Below are 6,060 nucleotides of genomic sequence, written 5' to 3'. Positions count from 1 at the left end.
CCGCGAAACATTTGCGCACGGGTGGAATCTAGGGAGTACTTGTTGCGAGCCATACGGCGGCGGCAGCGTCCCGGAGCTGTCAAATACTGCGCACAACCTTGAGTCTTCAGTCTGTGGAATAACCAGACTAATCCATCAGACCAGCAGCTCAGAAGATTAACCTTTTTTTCCTTCGTTTTAATTTTATTCTATTTTATTATTTTTATTTTTTTAGCTTCGGAAAAGTAGTTTTTGTCCGCGAAACCGGAAACCTGATTTTAAAATCACGATCTTTTTTCTCTCTCTCTTTTTTTGTCACATGGCTTTGGAGAATTCAATAACAACAAAAAATGGCGACAATCACGTTGCTCTGTGTGGTCTTGCTGCGTCATTAAAAATATTCATGTAAACACGGGGCGTTAAACAGGGGGATTGCAGGTAAGCGAGCTCGTTGTTCGTCACACGTTAAATGCGAGTTAAATGCAATTAAAAAGAAATGATTATATTTAGATTCCACAGCATGCTGATTGTTTTTGCCCAGAAAAGGGGTGTGTGTGCAACGCTGGGCGTTAACGTTTGGCTGCACAATATTCACTGCGAACGTTGCACTTATGTATAAATATATATATGTGTGTTTTTGCATCAAGTCGCTTTTTTCACGTGCACATTTATGCTAGTGAAAACAAGCGTGCATGTTCGCGTGAGCTGACGTAAATAACAGTGTTGTTTCTGTTTGGCCAACTTTTAATTTTTTTTTCTTCTTTGAGGGGAGAAAGCAACGACAAGCTTCGACAGTGCTTATTCCTCTATAGTTCGCTTTACTGTCTTTACTCCTGGTCTCTATGCCTCCCTGCTGCCTTCACTGTTAGTGGGTTATAAGCCATTCCTCGACTATTTACATTAAGGGTTTACGCAATATGGACGCGCTTTCATCACAGGGACTGTTTTTATAGTCACTACCAACAGCAGACGTCGCTCCGAGCCTGACACCGCTGCTCTGTCTAGTTGTTACACATGTTGCTTTGCTGTCCACGTCTGACACGGCCATTTTTATTTATTTATTTATTTATCTATTTATTTTTGGCTAGTGCCCCTGTGCAGTGGGGCTAATGGAGTTGTTTACATGAAGTACGGAGGGCGGGCAGACGACGAGGAGGAGGAGCAGCTACGGCCAGCGACGCGACCGGACTGCTCGAGAGGCTTCTCGCGCCGCGCGCGCGGGGGAGGGAGGGGGAAGGGGAGGAACCCGCGAGGAGAATCATAACAAGTCTGACATCACTCGGTCTTGTGCTGGTACGAATAGCCTATGTACAGTAGGCAGTTTGTGTCGAAGAAGTCATGGCGGGAAGGCGGTGAGGGAGTGCAGTGTTGTTGTTTCAAGATGGGAAACGTTAGCTAGCCTTTGTGTGTGGCAGCGAAATGGAAACAAAGATGAGAAACCCGAGTGGTTTTGTTTTGTTTTATGTGGAACGAGGACTACGACTAACTAAGCGGATCAAACCGCATGCGCAGTCTTGTGCATGATTAATTGCCCCCGCCCCCTTTTCAAGACAGGTAAAACCCCTGTGAAAAAAAATCGTGTTTCCCTATGAAAACCGCTTTGCTCCGCTTTTCACAGCTTTCCACCGAGGCACCTGTGACTCTCACTGTGCAGCTCTCATACCTGAGCAAGGAAAAAAGGGTGTAGAAACATTATTAGGATATAGCTTAATGCATAGCAGAGTCTGCCTTTTAAAACCATCGATAAGTGAGGGGCATTAGTTTGATTGTGCAGGTGGTAAAAACCTCATAAGCCTGAATAAACTGACACACTACTTTAGCATCATCTTGCTCTCAGATGGATTTGATACAGAAGACGCCTGGATGAGGAGGATCCTGTGACTGTAACTGTCTGCAACTTTACACATGGTCCAGATATTTGTTTCCCTAATCAGCAGTAACATATAGTTTGTTTTGTTTGCTTTCCCCCCTCCCTCTGTCTGACTTTATTATTTTACCAGTTTTCTCATGTTTAGAGAGCTGAAGACCATTGGTGTAAAGGACACTTTATAAATATCACATGTTGCGTTACATGGTTGTTAGTGTGTAAATGAAAGGTTATTTCAAATTATTCATTTGTAAGCAAAAGAAATTTGCAAAACTTGCTTTGCATGAGGAGAAAACGAGCTGCAAAAAAATGCAAATGGAATGTTATCTTTGCACCTGCTGACCTACAGCAAGAATTTTATTGGTGGATGACAAAGTGGAGTGAAGTCTTGGACTGCTAGATTTGACAGGCTGCCCTGGTTCAGTTATCACAGTGCTGATGCTGTCCCCATCGAAGGTACAGTACTGTGATAACTGAAGGATGGCTGCCAACTTGACACTAGTGCAGTGGTCAAAGTGGCACATTCGGCTAACGAGGCAGAAGAACCAAAGAGAAGGTGGACAAGTGTGGGTATGTAAACGGCATTTGTTGTGATATGCTGAGTAATAAAGTTTGTAAAGGATGTCCAAGTGTCTGTCTGTGTGTTTTCATTTCCAAAATAACATCCCCAGGTTGAATCTAACAGCACATTTATAACAGTGTTCAGCACTTCAGCGAAAAGCCACAGAGCCAAAATCTGTAGTTTAGGATCGTCTTCGCTGAGTTATTTTCCCCAGCACTACAATATTTATAATCTATCTCAACTTTTCAAAGGTCAGTAAATATTTCATCTTTATATCTAACAACACAAAAGCAGTTGAGTTCAGATGGATGATTTTTTTTCTTTATAGGTTTTTTATCTCTTGCGTGAGAGCCAACTGAACAGTATCATCAAATATTGAAAAGCACATTAGATAAGAATGCAAGCATCGTTGACCCAAACCAACTTCATTTGTTTTTTGTTTAGTTCTTTTATTTGTTAACAATTTGTGGCCCTTCTTGTTCGTCATTGGCAGAATCAGCTCTGTTTTTTTTTCTCATTGTTCTTCTGGGACAAAAGTAAAGGTAATCTTAAAGGAAGAAAAGAAAAAATTACAAAAATCCGAGGGCAGAACCACCCCAGGCGTGACGCAGTGAATTCCTTAGAAGCAAACAGATGCATTGTACTTACTTAACACACCCAAAACAAATGAATCCTGCAGTTTAGACTTCTTCTGGAATTCATAAGCACAAACTCAGTTTATGGAGGTTCTCTTAACTATGACCATAAAGGTCTAATAAGCATTTAAAACACTGGAAACATGAATGCCTCTTATTCATCACCTTATTATGAACGAGCTTAGCATTGCTTGATCATTTGAGAGTGATTAAAAATAACAGCTCAAGTAGAAGAAGCTGTATTTGGTCCCGATCTGGAAACGCTGGTGGCAACTAGTTTCACATTGCTACCAACAGGGGTCGCTACAGATCCATTATTAGTAGTCTTATTACTAGTATTATTATAGCGCTTTGTGGTGTGGTTGAAGCAGAAGCACACAAATGTTTCTGTGTTGTGTAATCCGTTTGTGAACCCTTATAAAGTAAAGAACTGCTGCTGAATTCCTCTGGACTAAAGCCGGGTTCACTTCTAGTGACTCATGTAAGACGTGAAATGACATGAAAGTGTGGGGTTTTGTTGTTGTTTTGTTTTTGCTCAGTCATCCAGTTTTGCTATAGAGGGAGACTACTCCTTCCTTCCATTATACTGCGTGAACAACAACACAACGGCTTTGAGCGAGTATCCATTTTAGTACGAACTACCGAGTTGTTGTTTTGGTGACTCAGTTTGCGCACAGTTGCGCTGTAATCTGCGATCTATAGATGCCAGTTCGCTCCAAAAAACGAATCGCACTTCTTTTTTTTCAGAACATACTATTTTGAATAATGCAAGCACTGTTTGAGTCATGTCTGAACCGCGGGGTCACTCTGCACCTGTCCTTCGTATGTAAAGGGTACATGCTGCCGCTGAAGCTGCGGAAAGCCCCTGAAGAGTCATGATACTTATTTTGTTTTTCTCTCACGTTAACCTCAATCTGCTAAATCCCGCCTCGAGTCGCGTGTTTTTCTCACTCGGAGCTATACGTGCTGCATTGTGGCAAGGCTGTGTTTTGATAACAAAATACGCAACAACAAAAAAAACCCAAAACAATTTAAAGTCGCTTTCGAGACGAGGACAGCGTCTTCCCATGACCCTCCACCATGGGGGAATTTCTCCTCATACTTCCTTTAATGTGTGGCAGTAATTGCGCTTGCTTGGATGTGCCGAGGGAATTCCCTCCCCTTCATATGAGCCACATACTTTAAAAAAGACGTCTTTCAGGAGCTTTCCTTTCTTCCTTTTTTGTTGCAGGAAGAAATGCTTTTCTCCTTCTTTCTTCTTTTTATCAACTCTGATCCCCATCTCAGACAGTGTTGCATCAGTAGTTCAGGTGACTCACAGCTGATAACTGCTGCTGTGAAGCCAACTCTCACCGTTTCATTAATGTGAGAGGAAAAGGTGGAGATAAGCCTACTTTGGCTACGATTTCTGCTGCATTTTTAGCATTCATGTGCACTAGAGCAACATTTGATGTCCTGTAAATGCAATTGCACTCTAGCCACACAAGTGGAGCTTTGTGCTGTGGATAAACCATAAAAATATGTCTCCATGGGACAACCTATATCATTACTCGCTTAAACTCTCCTTATAGCTGCAAATGCATTTCTACATTTGTGTTTGTGAGTTCTAAACCCATTATAAATGCAACACAGAGGGGCTTAAAGTCAGTGTCTTTGTTTACAGGGACACTCATGACAGTGCAGTTTAAAAATTTTGAAACACATATCAGTATCTGCACACAATCGCCCAGCATTGCTGTTTGATCCTTTGTCTGCACTCAGCAGGGAAACTCCATTTTTCTCTGAGCACTGATATCACCCAGAGACGATGACTCGCTGATTCTTAGCTCTAAGAAGACAGTTAGTCACACATTTCTGCATACTTCCTGGATTCTGTACCTTCCAAGGAAGCCTTTCTCACTAGTTACAATTGTAGGACACATGATTTTAGATGTAAACCATGTTTGAGTTACTCTTTGTGTAATCACAGAGCTGGCGCACATGCCGGCTGCCAGTCAGATGATTGCAGCTACACCTGAAGGAAAACAGATATGGGGAAGTGCTTGCAAAGGGAATGAAGTGACATCCATAGCTTGCAGGTATTTCTTTGGTATGGGAATGCACAGACAGAGAGGCCGTGAACAAACCACAATAAAAGAACACAGCATTCGGCCCCTTGGTGTTAGTTACAAGAAAAAACTGGGATATTAACGCATGCAATATTCTGGAAACACAATCTGAAAATAGCGGTCTAGAAGAAAGTGCCACCTACAGAAAGGCAAAGATGGAACGATAAGCCTCGCCGTCTGTACCACAGCAGTTGGTGAATTTGTACTTTACATAGCTTACTGTACATCTCAGCTTTTCTGCTGAAGTCAGGATGTTCTCCAGTGCTCACATCAAGTTTCAGCTAAAGATGACTAAACTCAAATATAGCTAATCACAAGCAATGCAGACGAGAAATCTGTCAATATGAGTAGCAGGAGCGATGGAAACTAAGCCTCTGACACATGCACTGAAAGTGGGCTTTACAGTGAAATGAATGAATTCAAGAGATCAGTGATTCTAAGAATGCCAAGCTTTTGGTTTTCTATTTTCTTTGTTGTTGTTGAGGGATTTAACTCTAAAATGAACACTGAGTGCTCATCATGGACCTTGAATCCGGGACTCGGTGAAGGGGATTGGGGCAGTCTCCTTATTGTGTTCTTAAGGGTTTTTTTTTAATTATTATTATAGTGTCATTTATAGTATTTAAGTTCAGAGTTGAATTGAGAATATTAAGGGGGTATAATAAAGTATTTTTGAGCAAAGTGTCATCAACTGAGTTATGAAATCAAAAACATCAGTGTTGATACACTTCTATTAATTCTCCTCCTCTTTGCCCTCCTCCTTCTTCATCTTCTTCTTTCAGCTGTTCCTGTAATGGCTGCCACAGCAGATTGTCTGTCTCCATCTTAGCCTTCATCCTTTTATCGCACCAACTGTTTGCATGTCCTCCTTCCATGTACATCCATGAATCTTCTCTGTGATGCCCTTTT

Source organism: Pelmatolapia mariae, linkage group LG17 (genome assembly GCF_036321145.2).
Source record: "Pelmatolapia mariae isolate MD_Pm_ZW linkage group LG17, Pm_UMD_F_2, whole genome shotgun sequence".
In the NCBI taxonomy this organism is placed as follows: Eukaryota; Metazoa; Chordata; class Actinopteri; order Cichliformes; family Cichlidae; genus Pelmatolapia; species Pelmatolapia mariae.
Note: the sequence above shows the minus strand (reverse complement) of the source record.